This window comes from Tursiops truncatus, chromosome 11 (assembly GCF_011762595.2).
Source record: "Tursiops truncatus isolate mTurTru1 chromosome 11, mTurTru1.mat.Y, whole genome shotgun sequence".
NCBI classification, from domain to species: domain Eukaryota; kingdom Metazoa; phylum Chordata; class Mammalia; order Artiodactyla; family Delphinidae; genus Tursiops; species Tursiops truncatus.
In genome coordinates this window covers 29907092-29927936 of record NC_047044.1, presented here as the reverse complement: position 1 = coordinate 29927936, position 20845 = coordinate 29907092, and the positions used below count along the sequence as shown (strand labels likewise).

Sequence of the window (20845 nt, the reverse complement as noted above, 5' to 3'; positions counted from 1 at the left end):
CTTAGACTATTTTAAAAACAAGATTTGGACTAAAAATTGACCTAGAGAGATTCCAATTACCTCAGTTGCCTACAGTGCCCAGAGTTATGAATTTGTGTCTGAGATTTAAATATTTATGCAAAATTCATCCTCTTCTTGCTCAATACAATTTGACATTTCCACATCCCTAGGCCTTAGTGTGTGACAAAGAGGGTGGACTTGCTGAACACAAAAACAATGATCAGTGACTAATATTTAGAAAGTGGTATTATCAAAGTAAAAATATCTCTTCACCAATGGAGTGACTCACAACCCAGTGGACTCTAGATAAATAATTATTTTCTTCTTTTTAAAAGTAAGGGGACTTCCCTGGTGGCGCAGTGGTTAAGAATCCGCCTGCCAATGCAGGGGACACGGGTTTGAGCCCTGGTCCGGGAAGATCCCACATGCTGCTGAGCAACTAAGTCTGTGCACCACAACTACTGAGCCTGCGCTCTAGAGCCCGCAAGCCACAAGTACTGTGCCCACGTGTCACAACTACTGAAGCCTGCGCATCTACAGCCCATGCTCTGCACCAAGAGAAGCCACCACAATGAGAAGCCCACACACCACAACGAACAGTAGCCCCCGCTCTAGAGAAACGCCGCAACTAGAGAAAGTCCGCGCAGCAACAAAGACCTAACACAGCCAAAAATAAATAAATAAATTTATTTATTTATTTATTTTTAAAAAGTGAGAATAGAACCATCATTATAATTGCATATTTCAAAAGAAATGTAGCATGAATAATACAATTAGTTATTACAATTAAATTCTGCTACCTAATGTTCCTTACATACATCCCAAGGTTTTTCAGACATCCACATCTTTGTCTTCCTGTTGGAATACATCCTTTTTCTCATCCCTGAACACCAAAATCTTACTCATCTTTCAGAAACCATATCATATACAAATCCTCTGTAAAGTCTTCTGGGATCCTCTCAACTGAAATTAATATATTCCTACCTTGAATTTCCATCACTATTTAGCTGTCCATGTCTTATGTCACCTATACCTTTCTCCTTGGAATTACAGTTACCTAAGCATTAGCTTTATCATCTTTAATCTTTAAGTCATTTGAAGTCAAGATTTGTGTCTGATTCACGTTGGGAGCTATATTGCTCTATTGAGTAAGTGCTGAATTAAAAAAGAAATGTTGGTTGAACAAGCTCCCTTCAAGGTTCTGGGAAGGGAGCACACTTATTAATTCAGCTTTGGTCAAGGAAGAGTGACTAGAATTTGAGAGATGAACAGGGAGGGGACAGAGGATGGGAAAGCTTGCTCAGTCAGGAAGATCAGATAAATTAACCCAGACAATGAATGGGCTGGCTGTTGTAACCTGGTCATATGCTTGGATTGAATGTTAAGGTTATTACTTCAGAGTTGCTTAAGTTTCTTAAGGAAGGGCATCAGGAGAAAGATTTCCACAAAATACGGGGTTCATATATGGAGGCACAGTATTTGTATTGTTACTGTTCCTGTGCCACTGCATAGTACCATATTCCTAGTGTCCAATTTTGCCAGGTTTGTTTGTGCTGAACCTGAAATATTTCAGCACAGATCCTTAGTAGGAATAGAAGTCATCTAGCTAGAATTGATTTGTTGCCATTCATCACATTTAACACAGGGATAGTAATGATAATATATAATTTGCTAAGGGACATGAGGAATTGGTACGTGCTTTCAGAGAACAAAAGAGTACTTTCTTGGCTGTGATGGTCAAAGAGGGCTTCGTTCATTCATTCATTCAATTAGTAGATAGTACTTGAGTGCCTGTTTTTCAAGTCCTTGTCCTTATGGAGTTTATGGTCTTGTTGGACAGCTATATTGTCAATACAATCACACAAACAACTGTAAAATCACATCTATGATAATAGTTAATGAGATAATTGCTGTATAGTGTTTGACATATTTCCTTGGACCTATTAAGCAAATGTTTAATAAATACTAGCTATTCTAGTGATTAGTTCTTAATCTAAAAGAAATGGTGTTATAAAAGGTGTTTGAGCAAGGAAATGAAAATGATCAGAGATGTGTTTTCTGTGTAATTTAGGGTTATTTGTCAGAGAACTTCAAGAGGAAAGCAACTAGAATTGGGGACTCTTGTCCTCTTTCAAATTTATATTACATGTGTCATGAAATAGGGCATCTGTAGTGGGAAGAGAGAGGTGGAAACATATTAGAAAGATATGGAGAATTGACATAGAATAACTAATTTGAATGACAGCAGGTAGACGCAGAGATTTGGATCATGGGTGACCACAAAGGTGGGGGTGATATTGAAAGAACTTGGGGGACATAGTATTAGGAACAGACTCATGAGGGGGATAATGAATTACAATTGGACTCATGATGAGATTCAAGGATGGAGGATTTCAGAGAGTGGGTAGGGCTAGAGATTTAGATTTGGGAGTCACTCACATGGACTTATTGTTAAAACTGCTGGGATATATAAAATTAATTTTGAAGGATCACAGAAGAATAAGGAAAATTTAGGAACCCCCTAAATTTGGGGGGTTGAGAGGAAAAAATTTCTGAGAAAGAGAAGGGAGGCCAGGAAGACAGAAGAACCATGATTGTGCAGGGTTAATGCAGCTGTGGAGGGCAGGGATTCTATACGACAGGAGCTTCCAATTCCTGGGAAAGCTTGAAGTAAATGGCAGCTGAAAAGGGCTGCTGGGTTTGGCCATAGGAGATCACTGATGATCACCCAAGGACCAATTCAGAAAAGCTGTATGGGGCGGCCAGATTTTTTGAGGAACACTCAGGAACTGAAAGCTGTGAACACAGACTGCTTTGAAGAGAAGTTGGGTGGCAAAATTAAAGAGCAAGGTAATAAAATCATTTAGGCTGTGGGAGTAGCAAAGGTGAAGAAAATTTTCTTAGACTTTTCATAGACCTGAGCCAGGATCTATATTTGAAATATGCAGGTATTTTCCATCCTATGGTCTATAGTTGGCTAGATCAAACAATCTGGGTGAGCTAATGAGATGAAACTGGAGCAGATGCATTCTAATCTGCACCGAACCTGGCACTATTCTGATTTGTTATAGAAAAATGATGTAATTCCCTTTCTAAATTATTGAAACTGGCTATGGAATGGCAGACTAGACCTCCATTCTACCTGCTAGAGGTAGTGCACCTTGGTCAGACAGATAATGTTCATGCTAGGCTCTTGGTAGTGGTAATGAACAGGATAATAAACAATTTTAATGTTACACTGGTTTACTAGAGTGTCAATCTGATCATAGCACTATGAATGGAACCACAGCTACATGCATTTCTAATTTTGATTTAATGACATGAGAATTACTGAGTCCCATTTCTGGTTAGAGCTGGAGGCAATATTCTACAAGGCTGGTAGAGTGTGTATTACATATGAGTGCATGTATATGTGTGTGTGTATATGTATATATATATATTATATATATACATATATACACACATATAATAACTACAAGTTATTGAATGCTACTAGATTGAAGGAACGATGAATGATGGATTAGAAATACTAACTATAATCATTCCTACCCTACAAGATAGAGAATATTATCCTGCTTTTTAAAATGAAGAAACTGGAATTGTAGAAGTTGTCCAAGGTCACACAGCTAGCAGAGAATTGCAGTTAGAATATATGAACCCAGCTTTTCCTTTCAAACTCTTTCTCCTTTTGGGATGTATAAACAGGGGAGAAACATAGGGATGAGGCATATTTTATAAGGGATAGGAGGAAACTATTATTGGAACTTGTGTCTTGAATTGCATTGAATTCATGAAGTGACCTAGTTTTTCTTCATCTTTTATGGAACTTGTTGTTGTAAAAATTTGGAGTCACAAGAGACCTTAGGCAACCTCATTTTTGGAAACTGAGGCTAGAGATTTTCTTAGCATCATCCAGACTCTTCATGGCTGAGCCAGGACCACAACCAGACCTTCTGCCTCCAAGTCCTCAGTCTACTCATCTAGGTCTTAAAATATATGAAGAAAGGTGAATGTATGGATTTCTCAGTGACTTGCTTCTATCATTTAAAGGCTTTTCAGTATTCTGGGCAGACTCTCCTTGTAAACCTTGGGTGCCTTGAACTCATGTGGATATTGTTATGTTAAAAACTTTTCTCAGTAGAGTTCTATTATGTTTTGACTGATATTTAATTTTTCTTTTACAAGTTGAATGATATAACGGCTCTAAGGTGTATGGCGTAAAATTTGTTGTTAAAATAAGGAATAATGGCATGTCAAAGCAATTTATATTGACAATTTAATTGGAAATGCTGCCATTAGCATAAAACATTCCGCTTGGTATAGGTTTTACATTCCTATTAAATAAGAAAAAGTGAACCTCTACACATTATTATCAGCATTATACAAATGATGATTGATACTGCAACTTTTTATGCTGTGATATTTCATTAAAGTAGCATGAGTGTGATGATTCTTAAGGTCGTTTATGTTTATCCAGAATAAAGCTTCAAAACTTCTTAAAGAAGTTTTGGCTTATTTGAAAAAATGGCATTGGTCTATTATATAAGGCACTATTGCTCCTTTCATTGTGGCTAAACTTCAGAAATAGATGCTACAGAGATAAAATACCACCTGGGATATTTCTCCCTTAAAGCAGGACAGTAATTGTAACAGGCTTGGTGCTTTGAGGGTTTATTTTAAACATTCCTAAAAAAGTAGAGTTTGTAATTTTCCTTCAGATTACAAGCTGACATTTTGAAAAAAAAAAAAAAAAAGAGTAGCAGGGAATGCAGCACTTCTGTGTGGTGGCAGCTGATAATTACCATAGTGTGAGTGGGGCTAGATATAACCCAGGAGTTTTAAGAAGCATGGCAGATCACAGTGCTTTAAGAGTAACTCAATTCGGGAATTTTGCTTTGTTAGGCAAATTGAACTGTCTTGCTTCATGGATCTCATCTCACTTTCTTCTTTTGCTTTCCAACCAAGAACTACCTTTCTGTCTTCAATTCTAAGGTTGTTGCCAGGAAGAGCTACATGCAAAACTCAAAATGAAATGTAGAAAATCTTCTAAAGGGAACAGTATGAAAACAGTTCTCACCACATGTAACGGCTCTGGAAAGGTCCACTGGGCAGTAGCATTTTGCATCATTTAAGATGTTTACACTTTTTTTTTCAGAGAAAGTAAAGAAATTGTTTTATCGCTAATGTCAAAATAAGGAAATGTCACACGGGCTAGGCTTTGATATGTGCCCACCTGGGGAACTTACAGGGAATTGTTAATCCAATTGTATGAGAGAAGGATGGCTCCCCGTGAAAGGAAAATGGAAAGACTATATTTTCAACTGCAGTTATTAGACATACACAATTTACTTTTAAAATTAATTATGCAGTATAGTTGCCCAAATTGGGTTGCTGACACAAAAACAAATGTGTGTATGGTGTGTGTGTATGTGAGAGAGAGAGTGAGAGTGAGACAGAGACAGCCAGAGACAGAGATACAGAGAGACAGACTAGTACATGACCAGGACATTTCTGAGTATCTGTGATCTAAAAGTCAGTTGAAGGTTCAAATTCCCAAGAATGCAGATTGTAGTAACTGCTATTGCAATGAAATCCTATTACTCAAGAGTCACATTCTATATAATACGAGTTATTATTTGTTCTAAGTAAATACCCATTTCTAAGCGTTTAACCCAGGAAACACCCCAAATGTCTCCCTCTGAAAATGCTGAAAGTATTTGCAATCAGGAACAGATCCAGATTATGTGGAGTCCAAGATCCTCTTAAAGAAAATAATACAAAGTTGTGAATATGAAATTAGATTCATGGCCCTGGAAAGAGCCTTGAGGGGCACTGAAGTTGAACTTCATTAATTCTGTGGTAATTCCATTTGTACTTGGGAAATGGTCTAGTTTATATATAACAAAGGTGGAAACCTATCCACATTTGGTGATCCAGTGTTCCTTCAGGGAACACTGTGGTATTTAAGTCAGAGCTAACTTTGCCCTTATTGGTCATTTTCTTCCAACACTCATCTTTTATGCTACCATGTCTGCCTTCATTGATTTCTATTCTCTCTCCTACCTAAATCATGCAGATATGACTCTGCTTTGTACCTCTATCACTGCTTCTCCAAGCTTACATCTTCAATAAATACTTTATATCATCTTGTGTTAATACAGCATCCTGTTAGTGTTATGAGCTGAATTGTGTCCCTCCCGGCTCCACAATTCATGTGTTGAAGCCCTAACACCCAGTACCTCAGAATGTGACTGTATTTGGAGACAGGGCTTTAAAAGGGGTGATTACATTAAAATGAGGCTATTAAGGTGGGCCCTAATCCAATTTGACTGGTAAACTTATAAGAAGAGGAAATTTGGACGCATAAAAGAGACACGAGGGATACACATGTACACAGGGATGACCACTGAAGAGGCAGCAAGAGCGTGGCCATTTGCAGGCCAAAAAGAGAGGCCTCAGAGGAAACCAACCCTGCTGGCACCTTGATCTTGGACTTCCAGCTTCCAGAGCTATGAGACAAAAATGTTCTGTTTGTTTAAGCTACCGTGTCTGTGGTATTTTGTTATGATAGCCCTAGCAAACTAATACAGTTAGCTAGAATTTATCAAATAAACTGTCATTAACCAACATTCGCCTCACCTCAGTATACTTAATAATATAACAGAAGCTAACTAAGTGTCCATAGGCCATCAAATATAGTGGCTGAATGAAAGAATAAATGTTTGCATGCATGCATGCATGTATACAATTAGGATAGATTTCAACAGGAATTTATAATGAAAAAAAAACATTCTATTTTTTTTCCCCTAGGACAATGTCAACTTCAAGGGAAGACTGTAGTAAAATCCATGTTTTAACAGGTCTTACTGATGATCAAGTATATATTCACTGAGTCCTTGTACGGTGGAAATTTAGGAAAATAAGAGTTGACTAAAGTTCCCTAAATGTATCAGGACACTGAATTATGACAGACATTCTTTTTCTGATGGAAGTTGTGTCCACAAGGTACAAATTACATTTTTTTATGATATTGTACGGTGGGCTGGCTATTTACCTTAGGGCTTACAGGTTGCTGCCTGAAACTGTGAAATTTCCTTGAGTGTAAAAACCTACATGCTCAGCTTTCTGAAGAAACCTTAGGAAGACCTGTTCACACAACCTATGACTCATGGGATGTGGAACTAATCTATGTCAGAAAGCCAATTTATTAACTTGTAATCAGTTATAAATTACTATCCCTTTGAGCATGGTAATTCAGGAGAACTAATTACAGTCTACATGGTTCCTTGGTGAAAGCATATTAAGAGCAAAGGGAAATATTTGTTCTTAAAGGAGAGTTTCACCTCGCTAGAAGTGCCTTCTGACAAATTGGTCTTCTGTTTTCTGGGGATATTTTATTTGGACTTGGAAGACTGTTTCTTCATCTACTATTCTATTGAATTATTTTATAAACATTATTTATTAAGCCTCTACAATGGGCCAAACATTGTGCTAGGCATTAGAAATACAATAATGTACAATACTGACATTATCTTTGTCTGCATGGAACTTATATTTTAATTGTCATAGCTTAGCTAGTAAATTGCATTTACTTTTCCCATTGATTAACAACATTTCTTTTTACTTTAGCTCAGGAGTGCTGCTATTTACATTCTGTAATGTTTATTTCCATAAATGTTTATCAAAATATTGTATATATCTAATAAAATCCTTTTTCAAAGAATGGTTCAAGTTTTCCATAGAGGCTTAAGGCATCCAAATTCAAGGCCTCCCGTGGGCCAATACTTTAAAGCCCTAGGCATCGTAACACAAGTCGAAGTGACAGGAAAATGAATCTTCAAATAAACACTTTTATTTCATAGTTGTTCAAGGCAAGGTTAAATATTTCGATCTATGTATTTTCCCCCCTGTGTTGGAAGGACTCTACTGGGCTAATTCTCTAAAAGCAGAAAAAATTTCTAGGGGTTTATAGGTCAATACTTGATTTTATGCTTTCTCTTTCTGTTGACAACAAATCAAGTGAAATTTTGACTTTCCTGGATTTTCTGCGTGCATGTCAGTACCACTTGTTCCTCTTCTTATGACTTTCTTGCCTACCTAGCAACTCTGATTACATTGTCTGACCTTGATAAGCCATGTCATAGTTCTTGATGTTCGCACACATATAAAATCATTTTCCGGTTTATGATGTTAGAAGAAAAGAGAAGAAGAAAACATCTAATTTCAAGGCATTTTATATTTTCTGAGTTGCTTCTGTAGATTTTTATCCAAGGAGTGAGCTTGTAAAAGAACTGCCTAAGGTGGAAATGTAGGAAGGCAAAGATCTACAGAAGCGGCCGTTTATCTAACCACATCACCTTTCCGAAGCCATGATCCCTGTGAATCGGATAAAGTGAGCTGACTGGCACAACAGCCTGAAGGGTACAAAAACTAGACATCTGAAGAGACTTTCTTGTTTCAAGGATATACCTAACCTACTTTAAAAATATTCCTTTAATGGGGAGTTGAAAGGAAGTTCCTTCCTATTATGAGGTCGATGACTCCCTAGTTAGATTTTCCCTTTGTCATTTTGGGTGACTTTAAGTGGAATATTGTGATATTGTCTCTAAAGAGACGCTTTTTCCTTTGGCTTGCAAATAAATTAGATATTTCAAGAAGACCAATTCTCTGCTTTTAAACACTACTTATTTATAATTTCTTATTAGAGCCTCAACTAACATTTAAAAAATGTTACCATGATGCACATAAATACTACTGGCAAAGCTTTTATGGCTACTGATGACACTATAAAAATATGCCTTCATTTTAAGAACTCTAGAGGATTTGTACATCTGCATAGCTCTAGAGTCCCCTGCTTTGTGGGGGAAGAACTGATGGAGAAGATGAGATCATTACCCACTCCTATCCTGTTTTCAATTTGTGAGAAGCCTGAATAAAAAGTACTTTCCCTCACTGTAGGTCTGCTATACTTAGTTTTATTACCCTCATATGTTTATTAGACACATAAGTGTCCTTATAAAGGAATTTTAAAATTAGTCCTTGTTCAATCATATATATGTGGTGCAATGTTCCTATCTTCACATACTTATGGGGATAAACATTTTGTTTTGGTTCTAAATCTTTCCATGCTAGTTTAGTATAGACTGAAGACATGCTCAAATAGAATCGTTGCAAGGGCCTTTGGTCTCTTGATTTTTAAAGTTTTTTAATCATGCAGTTGGAAGAGCCTGGCCCAGGGAGGTGGGGGCCTTGGTCCTACACCTCACTCCAGCCACTTGCTGGCTATGCCCTCTGATTATGACCAAGACACTGGACCTCTCAGAACCTTAGTCTTCTTGTCTGCAAAGCGATAGTATTGCACTTATCTCTATGCTCTTTAAAGTTTTTCCAACTCTACAAGTCTATGGGTTTCTTTGAGAGGTTACCAAGGCTACGAGAATTACAGTCTTGGTAGTTACTGCTACCAAGAATACAATTACATACTGTATGTGTGATTTTATTTGTCCTTCAGCACAATTAAGCACCTCCTGGACAGTGACTTCACTGTATTCTTTTCTGATGATTCTTAGTATTTTCAAAGGGTATAACCAGAGTTTCATATGGTTCCATCCACCTTTGCTGAAAGAGATCAGACTCAAGAGAACATAGTCTTTGGCTCACCATCATTTACTGAATTAGTTTAATGAAATGTAAATGAATGAGCTTCCACTCAGGTACAGTTCTGTGTGAAGCTACCTATAGAGGGACAGAAATTCATTCAACATTTGGTCAGACTTACTCTCAATCAATGTCAAGACTTAACCTTAATCTATCTCTTGAGGGTGGAAAAGGGAGCAGGACTGTTTGGTCTTAATACAGCTATTTACTTCTACCTGTCTTTATAAACAAAATTCAACATGCTATTTATGAGAGGATTTGAAAACTGCACTTAAGATGATTATTTCCCTCTATTTGTTTATGTGTTTTGTTTTGTGCTATTTCTAGGCACTAAAATATACCAAAAACAAAAACAAAACAACCATATACAACAAAGATCATTTCCTTGGAGCTTATATTCTGGTAAGGAAGTAGGGGAGGCTGACAATTAACAATAGACATAATAATTAAATAATGAAGTGTGCAACTCTGTATCATATATGATATAGTATGGGTTAAATACCATATGGGAGAAAGAAAAAAGCAGAAGAGAGTTAAGGGGATTAGGATGCTGGGGGAGGTGGTCTGTAATTGTAAATAGGCTTTTAGGTTTATTGCATATGGAGAAGGTGGCATTTGAGCCTGAAGTAAGTGAGGGGATGAGCTGTGTAGATAATAGAGAAAAAGTGTTCCAAGAGAGGGAAGAGCAAATACAAAAACTCTATAAAGTTGCACAGTGCCTGGAGTGTCGAGATATATCAAGGCAGCTAGAATGACTGCAGCAGGAGGGACAAAGAAGAGGCAAGGGGCAGATCACATAGAGCATTAGCTGAACATTTGCCACTTGTTTCTCCAGATCCATTCTTTTCTCTTTTACACACTGTTCTGTGCCCTGAAAGGCAGACATGTATGGACTATAGCAACAAACTCCTTGGCCTATCACCTCCCAGTGGGGTTTAGCCAATGTGAGTTACAAATAGAAGATGTGAAGGCTGGAGAATACTGAGGTGAGGAAATTACTCCCCTGGCTTCTTCCCTGCTGGGTTGCTGCTTAGTGACTACCCTTTTACCAAAGGCCACAGCTCCTGTCAGGCAGCCCTCTCCATGAAGCTACTCTCCTGGGCTCATGTAATTGGTAACTGCTTTCTCCTCTTGCCCCATTAGGACTACAGATGGTTATAGCTCTCCACTGCTCCTAGCCTCAGGGTAGTGCACCATCTATAACTGATCTTTTTAAACCTCACCCTCACCTTTGTAAGTAGCCCCTTTATTAAACTCCCTTCAATCACCAGTTTAATTTTGCTACCTATTTTCCTTACAGGTCCCTGACTGACAAAGGTGTTAGAAACTATTATAAGGATATTGGCATTTATTCTGAGAGAGATGGGGAGAGATGCAAAAGAGTGACTTATATTCTAAAAGATCTGCCCAGCTGCTGTGTTGAAAATTTTAACAGGGCAAGGTGGAAGAAAGGAGAACAGTTGGGAGGCTACAGCTGTAATCCAGGTGAGACACATTTCATTTGTATCCAGCTATAGAGACCAGTTATTTTGAGTCAATACCCAATCAATCTCAAATGCATCTCACAAGCCCTGATACAAAACCATAAACTTTTACCACAGCCTAAAGTCCTAGATGGCTTGTAAGAAGCATTTCTCTGTGGCAGTTCTGGTACTATTGAGACAAATTCTGTGTATTACTAGTAGGGTAATTAGTGATTATAAATAGAATTTTAAAAATCGAATTAAGTGCTCATCACTTATTAAATATCATTCCATTTTTCTTCATAGGTCATTTGCTCTCTGTTTCAAGAATGAGATGTATTTTTAAGCACATTTTTATTGTTGTTTTTAAAATTTTTTATTTTATTGTGGTAAAAACACTTAATATGGGACCTATACTTTTAACAAAATTTTAAGTGTAAAATACATTATTATTGAATATAGGTACAATGTTGTACAGCAGATCTCTATAGAGTTTATTCTAATCTTGCTAACTGAAACTTTATGCCTGTTGATTAGTAACTCTCCATTTCCTTTTCTCCAAGCCCCTGGCAACCACCATTCCACTCTTAGATCTATGAATTTGACTATTTTAGATGACTCATATGAGTGGAATCAAGTAGTATTTGTCTTTCTGACTAGTTTGTTTCACTTAGCATAATGTCCTCAAGTTTCATCCATGTTGCTGCATATTACAGACTTTCCTTTTTTTAAAAAAAGGCTGAATAGTATTCCATTGCATGTATATACCACATTTTCTTCATCCATTCATCTGTTTCTAGATATTTAGTTTTTTGTTTCTACTTCTTGACTATTGTGAATACTGCTGCAATAAACATGGGAGTGCTAATTCATTTTTCCAACGTACATTTTTGAATGCTTACTATATTTTTTCCCAGCAAATGTTTCAAAGTTAAGAAGGGTGGGATGGCAGTTGGGGGGACATATATGAATCGAATATATACATACCAAATTTCAAACCGACAAGAGCTGTGCTAGAAAGATACAGGAGTGTTGAGAGGCTGTAACAAGGTGAGCTGACCTAGCTTGGGGGAGGTCCATGGAAGACTTCTCTTGCAAAGAAATATTTGAGTTTTATAATAAATAGAACTGTGTTCTACTTACAGTAGTAACAGACAATTTCACCAAGAATAGGAGTTCCCTCATACTTGGTAAAACCAGAATTCCTTTAGTAATTCTTCAACTTGGTTTATTTGAACCCAGATGGAGGCTATTTACTAGTTTGATCAAAGCAACTGAGGTAGAATATCGTCTACTTGCTCATGGTTGGGTTGTGGCCATGAGGTTAGACTAATGTTGGGGCTCCTCTTAGGGACTCTGTGTGTGATTAGTTATGTGCGTGACTTGTTTCCCCTAAGTAAGGAGCAGATTTTCTGTGTGCTGAGTAAAACTCTGTCCCAGGCACCGTTCCAGGGATTTAAGTACATTCACTCTTCCCTTTTCCTCACAGTCCACATCTAATCTAGTCTGTCAGCACTACCATGAAAAATATATCTCCAATATGACAACCTCTACTGTTTCCACCTTAGTTTAACCTACCATCATCTCAAATTTAGGCTTGTATGATCTTCTCATTGGACTTCCTGTTTCTACTCATTTGTCTCCATAATCAGTTCTCCACAGAGAGGCCAGAATAAGGTTAAAAAGTTAATCAGAGTATGACACCTCCACCCCAACTCAAAGTTCTCCAGTGGTTTTCCTTTCCCTGGCTATGAAAATGGGAACTTTGTACACTGCTGCCAAAGTCCTGGATAATCTGTCCTTTGACTTCCCACCCATCTGCTAATGCTCTCAGTCTCGCTCATTGTGATCTGGCCCATTGCCATTCCTGGTACCCTCGAAATATGTGCCTGCCTTGGAGTCTTTGCACTCACTGTTGCTTCTGCCTAGCCATGCATACTCTTCACACAGATGATCACATAACTAATTTCTTCTCTTTATCCAGGTTTCTTCTCCAATTCTCAGAGAGGCTTTATTGATCAGTTAATTCAAAATGTCAAGTTTTCCCCTCAGTCGCTCACCTTGCCCTCGGCCCCTTGCTCAACTTGATTTTTCTTCATAGCCCTTACCACCTTCAATACAATATGTGTTTACTTGCATATTTTCCAGAATATAAATTCCAGGAGAACTGAGACACTTTCTTTTTTTAAAGATCACTCCATATGCTCAGAATCAAGCATGGTGCCTGGTACAAAACAGTATTCTGCAAATATTTCCAGAGTATTCAGATTGGCTGAATGATCTCATTCAAAACTCTTTGCCTATAATGATCTTCAAAGGCAAGTACCAGAGGTCCAGAACCACCCCATAGTACTGTTTTGTTCCTTTTAGTGCCTTGAACATAGTAGAAATTTAGCAAATGTTTCTTGAATAATAAATGAATATAATCATGAACATTAAACTCTGCAAATTGCTGCTAAGAGGCAATACAATTTTATAAGTAAGTGCATGGTCTTTGTGGTTAAACTGGGCTGTTTGAATTTTATATCTGCCACTTGCTTTGTCAGATTGAGCAAGCCACTTAACCTCTCTGAGCCTGGGTTTCCCGACCTGAAAAATTAGTTTAGTAGTAGGACTAGCCTCATGGGGAGGGTTGTTATGAGGATTAAATAAAGTGAGGAATGCACACCACACTGGGTTTGCATGTGTTATTAATAAAGTAATCCTCCAGCTTGGGTTAAGTGACCTCCTCGGCTCCTTGTGTTTTTTCTGTGGCAGAGCAGTTATCTCGGATAATATTTTCTGTTTGCCTGTTCCCCTACTAGGTTTTAAGCCTTTGGAGGGCAAGGACTGAATTTTATTAATCTTTAAATTCCCAGAACCAGTACACTGAAGGTCCTCAATGAATCTGTTTTGAATTGAATAGGACTGAATTAGAAGTGACAGCCCTCATTCCAGAAAAAGAAGGGCACTGAGATATTGATCAGTGTCAATTTCAATGAGTCCTTAATAAGCATTGATAAGGCACAGGCAACTACCTATAGGCATGTTTGCAAAAAGCTAGTGGCAATATCCATCAACAAGCTGTAGACATGGGGTCTTAGTTGTGGTGGCGCAGGAGAGAGAACGAGGAGGAGAAGAGCAGTGCCCGCTGGAGGAGAAATTCCCTTGGTGACGACTTTGTCCCCTTCCCTGCCACTACTGCCTTTTGCCAAAGCTGGCTTTCTAAAGGCTCCAATTGGATCTCTCTTATCAGTTGCTAGGTAGAGCCAGTTGTGTCAGCTGAAGTAGTGGAAATTTCTATTCAACTTATAAATAGTTGAAGAGCCTGTCTTGGCGAAACATGAACTGAGCAAGTACTCCATTTTCTCCTGGGAGGGGGATCAGGATTCAGTGTATGATGCGGTCACGTCTGCCCTGTGAGGGCCTCTGCTCCTGAGCCCACACAGCTATAAGTTATTCATGGGAACACAACAAAGACTTCGCCCTAGTGAATAATGAGCATTCTTCTCCTGAAGCTTGCTCTCCAGCGAGAAGCCGAGGCGTGCAGGATCACCCTGTCAGAAAGAGAAATGGACCTCACATCCTTTTAGGGTTGGCATACTTTGCAAATATACACAGTGATGCCCTGAGCAACTCAAGGAAGCTCCAGGGACCTTTGTGCTCTCCCTGGGGACATGGGGACGGGGATTATTCTTCCTTTTTCAGGGGAAGCAGAGAAGATACTTTCAGTGGTGATCAAGTTTCTATCCTGGCTGCATATCAGGTGTTTTTGTTGTTGTTTCTTCTTTTGCTTATATTTTCAGGTCTTTATTCTCTGATGCTTGTAATTAAAAGATCTGAAATTTCTCAGAGTGATATTTAGTTCTTTTATGTACAACTATTATTTTTCTTTAAAGAGGATATCATATCACAGGATGAATATGGGTTCGTGGGAAGGAACCCTTTCTCTTTTTGGGTCTTCGGCTTGTAGAATCTCTGGGGGGCTTCATAATGGATAGTGAGAAAAAAAGGTATTGGTTTTGAAATCAGATAGATTTCAAATTCTAGGTCTTTCCATAGGTTACCTAACTTTTCGGAACTCTATAATGGGGGAAATTAAACCTCGAAAAGTTCTTACTGAATGACAAATCAATGTCCAAAGCATCAGGCTCCTTCATACATTAGGTGTTCAACAAATGTTAATTCCCTTTCTCCTCTAAGTTTTCTCAGAAACAACACTTTCTTCCTCATTAATGACTTATTTGAATGTTGTTATCTAAGTTTTCTGATTACCCTTCAGGTTATACCCACTACTCTTAGGATAAAGTTTAAACTCTTTAGTATGGCCCTTCTTTGGTCTCTTGTACCCTGCTATATCCCTCACTCACTGGCCACGGTTATTTCCTTTTGGTACTATCTTCTTCTTTCTACCTACCTAACTCATTCTTCAAAATGTACCTAAGCTGTCACTTATCCGTGTGCCTTTCCTGATCCCCACGTTGGACTTCTGTGCTCCAGTGGCACCTGTCACCTCCTCTGTTATAGCTCTTACTACACTGTGTTGGATTTTTTCTGTATCTCCCACTAGACTGTAAGCTTTGGGCACCCACCACAGTGACTAGCACATGTGAGGGATCAATGAATACGTGTTTAATGAACAGATAAATGAACGACTAAATGTGAATGAGGGATCCCTTGATTTATAAAGAGTTAAAAATGGAGAAATTTTGACAGTGACTAAGGTATGTCTGAATCAATCACTGAAGTTTTACTTCTTGTTTGGTGAAGAAAGTTGACAGTTTATGTGTAATTCTGTGATGTTATAAGTAAGAATATAGACTCTGGAACGTGAGTGTCTAGATTCAAATCCCAGCTCTGTCACTGACTGCTGTGTGATCTTGGGTTAGTTACTCAATCTCTCTGAGGCTCAGTTTTCTCACCTGTAAAGTTAGAATAATATAATTCCTATTTCAGGGGTTGTTACGAAAATTAAATGAGTTCTTGCCTTTAATGAGCTTATAACACCTATAATGAGCAGCACATGGCAGCACATGGCATATTGTAAACATTAAAAATTTAAAAATCAAAAAAACAACCTTACAATTAAGTGCAACGGACCAGGTATGGACTCAGAATGGGGCAGGGTGCCCACGGCTAAGAGGCATAAGATTGAAAGCATCTTATTACCCTTCAAAAGCTGACAAAACTGAAGAATTAATGTCTCTATAAAAAGTAATATCACTGCAACTTGTCCTTCTTCTTCCCCTCCTATGTAGAGTGGGTGAGTTTAGTGACAGACTGTTTTGGAAGGAGCTAGAAATATCAGTTTAAAAAATGCTTGGCAACCACTTTAGAATGATTATCTGACTTTGGGAGAAAGGGAGAATACTGAGGTATTCCTCTTACCCAAATTTAGAAATGTCACAGAGGCATAATGAATCATTTCTCAGAGGCTTTAAAAATATTTTTCCCATACTAAGTGTTGCCTATTGCCTATACTGCTGGCAGTTCTGAACTTCAAGATAACCCACCAAACCCCAAGGAACCTACAGAAGTTTTGGGAATGACAGGATCTTCCTCGGGTCTAATTCCTTTGCTGCACCTGGGTGCCTATGGCCTCTGGCTCCCTACCCTCTCTTCTACCCTAAGGATTAGGCTAAGTCATTCAAGGTAACCCTATTCCTCCTATCAGGCCTGAGTTCGAACATGAGCCAATACAATACTAGGAAAGGGATTTTGGAGAAAGAACCCAGCCTTTCTCTCCTGCTGGATGTGAAAAAAGAAGCGTGTTGCTCTGACTGCTGCTGGCAGTCATTTTCTAGCAAGGCCACCAGCCTTAGGATGAACCAATGCTGTGACTGGCACCTTGAGAGAGATGGGAGGAAGTGCATCCCGGACTACACAGTTGAACCTCTGCAGCCTGCCTGAACTCTGTATTTTGTCTTTTGCATTACACCAAATTTCCTTCTCGTTAAGCTGGTTTAATTTAGCTTTCTGTTATTTGCAGTCAAAAACCGTTCTAACGAAATGCACTCACGACTCTTCCTCCACTCTGCCTTGTAAGGCAGTTATTCATGTCAGTGTGGATGTCCCGATTAGGTTGTACATTACTTGAGGGCAGTTGCCATGTCCCACTCATTTTTTACTTCTTTCAGAACTTTTAACATAGTGTCCTACAAATAGTCACAAATTCACTACTTGTTGATATATAACAATGTTGAAAGCAATACACACTGACAGACTTTGGTCCCAGTTAACAGCAGTGAAAGCCCCTATTAAAGAAAAGAGTTTGCTTTTTTGATTCACAATCATAAAAGCCAATGCTTGGTAAAAGTGAACAAAAACATGGTCGTTCAGTTTTTTTTTTCTGTTTCTTGTGCAATAGTTGGATGTAAATATTATTACAAATTAAACCACTGGGAGACCTTCAAGATGGCGGAGGAGTAAGACGTGGAGATCACCTTCCTCCCCACAAATACATCAGAAATACATCTACATGTGGAACAACTCCTACAGAACACCTACTGAACGCTGGCAGAAGACCTTAGACTTCCCAAAAGGCAAGAAACTCCCCATGTACCTGAGTAGGGGAAAAGAATAAAGAAAAAACAGAGACAGAAGAATAGGGATGGGACCTGCACCTCTGGGAGGGAGCTGTGAAGGAGGAAAAGTTTCCACACACTAGGAAGCCCCTTCACTGGTGGAGACAGGGAGGGGGGGTGGCGGGAGAGAAGCTTCAGAGCCATGGAGGAGAGAGCAGCAACAGGGGTGCAGAGGGCAAAGCGGAGAGATTCCCGCACAGAGGATTGGTGCCGACCAGCAGTCATCAGCCTGAGAGGCTTGTCTGCTCACCCGCTGGGGCAGGCGGGGGCTGGGAGCTCAGGCTCAGGCTTCGGAGGTCAGACCCCAGGGAGAGGACAGGGGTTGGCTGCATGAACACAGCCTGAAGGGGGCTAGTATGCCACAGCTAGCCGGGAGGGAGCCCTGGAAAAAGTCTGGAGCTGCCTAAGAGGCAAGAGACCATTGTTTAGGGGTGCGCAAGGAGAGGGGATTCAGAACACTGCCGAAACGAGCTCCAGAGATGGGCGCGAGCCGTGGCTATCAGAGGTGACACCAGAGACGGGCATGAAATGCTAAGGCTGCTGCTGCAGCCACCAAGAAGCCTGTGTGCAAGCACAGGTGACTATTCACACCTCCCTTCCTGGGAGACTGTGCAGCCAGCCACTGCCATTCCTGTGATCCAGGGACAACTTCCCCAGGAGAACACATGGTGCGCCTCAGGCTGTTACAACATTACGCCGGCCTCTGAAACCACAGGCTTGCTCTGCATTCCGTACCCCTCCCTCCCCCGGCCTCAGTGAGCCAGAGCCACCTAATCAGCTGCTCCTTTAACCACGTCCTGTCTGGGCGAAGAACAGATGCCCTCAGGTGACCTACATGCAGAGGGGGGCCAAATCCAAAGCTGAACCCCAGGAGCTGTGCTAACAAAGAAGAGAAAGGGAAATTTCTCTCAGCAGCCTCAGGAGCAGCGGATTAAATCTCCACAATCAACTTGATGTACCCTGCATTGGTAGAATACATGAATGGACAACAAGTCACCCCAAAATTGAGGTGGTGGACTTTGGGAGCAACTGTAGACTTGGGGTTTGCTTTCTGCATCTAATTTGTTTCTGGTTTTATGTTTATCTTAGTCTAGTTTTTAGTGCTTGTTATCACTGGTGGATTTGTTTATTGATTTGGTTGCTCTCTTCCTCCTTGTTTTTAAATATATGGATATATATATATATATTTTTTTCCTTTATCTCTTTTTGTTAGTGTGTATGTGTATGCTTCTTTGTGTGATTTTGTCTGTATAGCTTTGCTTTTACCATTTATCCTAGGGTTCTGTCTGTCTGGTTTTTTTGGTATAGGTTTTAGTGCTTGCTCTCATTGGTGGATTTATTTTTTGGTTTGGTTGCTCTCTCTTTCTTTCTTTTTTTAAATTACTTTTTTCTTTCTTTCCTTCTTTTTTTCTCCTTTTTCTTCTGAGCCATGTGGCTGACAATGTCTTGGTACTCCGGCCGTGAGTCAGGACTGTGCCTCTGAGGTGGGCGAGCTGAGTTCAGGAAATTGGCCAACCAGAGACCTCCCAGCTCCATGTAACATCAAACAGCGAATACTCTCCCAGATATCTCCATCTCAATGCTAAAACCCAGCTCCACTCAATGACCAGCAAGCTACAGTGCTGGACACCCTATGCCAAACAACTAGCAAGGCAGGAACACAACGCCACCCATTAGCAGAGAGGCTGTCTAAAATCATAAGGTCACAGACACCCCAAAACACACCACCTGACGTGGTCCTGCCCATCCGAAAGACAAGATCTAGCCTCATCCACGAGAACACAGGCACCAGTCCCCTCCACCAGGAAGCCTACACAACCCACTGAACCAACCATACCCACTGGGGGCAGACACTTAAAACAACAGGAACTATAAACCTGCAGCCTGCCAAAAGGAGACCCCAAACACAGTAAGTTAAGCAAAAGGAGAAGACAGAGAAATACACAGCAGATGAAGGAGCAAGGTAAAAACCACCAGACCAAACTAATGAAGAGGCAATGGGCAGCTACCTGAAAAAGAATTCAGAGTAATGACAGTAACGATGATCCAAAATCTTGAAAATAGAATGGAGAAAATACAAGAAATGTTCAACAAGTACCTAGAAGAACTAAAGAGCAAACAAACAATGATGAACAACACAATAAATGAAATAAAAAATTCTCTAGAAGGAATCAATAGCAGAATAACTAAGGCAGAAGAACAGATAAGTGACCTGGAAGATAAAATAGTGGAAATAACTACTGCAGAGCAGAATAAAGAAAAAAGAATGAAAAGAATTGAGGACAGTCTCAGAGACCTCTGGGACAACATTAAATGCACCAACATTCAAATTATAGGGGTTGCAGGAGAAGAAGAGAAAGAGAAAGTGAGAAAATATCTGAAGAAATTATACCTGAAAACTTCCCTAATATGGGAAAGGAGACAGTCAATCAAGTCCAGGAATCGCAGAGAATCCCATACAGGATAAGTCCAAGGAGAAACATGCCAAGACACATATTAATCAAACTATCAAAAATTAAATACAATGAAAAAATATTAAAAGCAGCAAGGGAAAAACAAAAAATAACATACAAGGGAATCCCCATAAGGTTAACAGCTGATCTTTCAGCAGAAATTCTGCAAGCCAGAAGCGAGTGGCATGACGTATTTAAAGTGATGAAAGGGAAGGACCTACAACCATCATTGCTCTCCCCAGGAAGAATCTCATTAAGATTCGATGGAGAAATTAAAACTTTTACAGACAAGCAAAAGCTAAGAGAATTCAGCACCACCAAACCAGCTTAACAACAAATGCTAAAGAAACTTCTCTAGGCAGGAAACACAAGAGAGAAAAGACCTACAATAACAAACCCAAAACAATTAAGAAAATGGTAATAGGAACATACATATCAATAATTATCTTAAATGAAAATGGATTAAATGCTCCAACCAAAAGACATAGACTGGCTGAATGGATACACAAACAAGACCCAATATATGCTGACTACAAAGACCCATTTCAGAACTAGGGACACATACAGACTGAAAGTGGGGGATGGAAAAACATATTCCATGCAAATACAAATCAAAAGAAAGCTGAAGTAGCAATTCTCATATCAGACAAAATAGACTTTAAAATAAAGACTATTAAAAGAGACAAATAAGGACACTACATAATGAACA

The 20845-nt window shown here is 39.3% G+C and overlaps 1 long non-coding RNA gene across 1 annotated transcript in view; it reads left to right on the top strand.

The window, feature by feature from the left end:
• The window catches only part of LOC109552929 (uncharacterized), a 33068-nt gene extending 14186 nt beyond the window's left edge, over window positions 1-18882 (top strand). Inside the window, exons 4-5 of the long non-coding RNA XR_004528767.2 lie at window positions 10958-11142; window positions 17467-18882. This is a non-coding gene — a long non-coding RNA (uncharacterized lncRNA). The remainder of the gene's footprint in view (window positions 1-10957; window positions 11143-17466) is intronic.
• Window positions 18883-20845: the final 1963 nt, after the last annotated feature.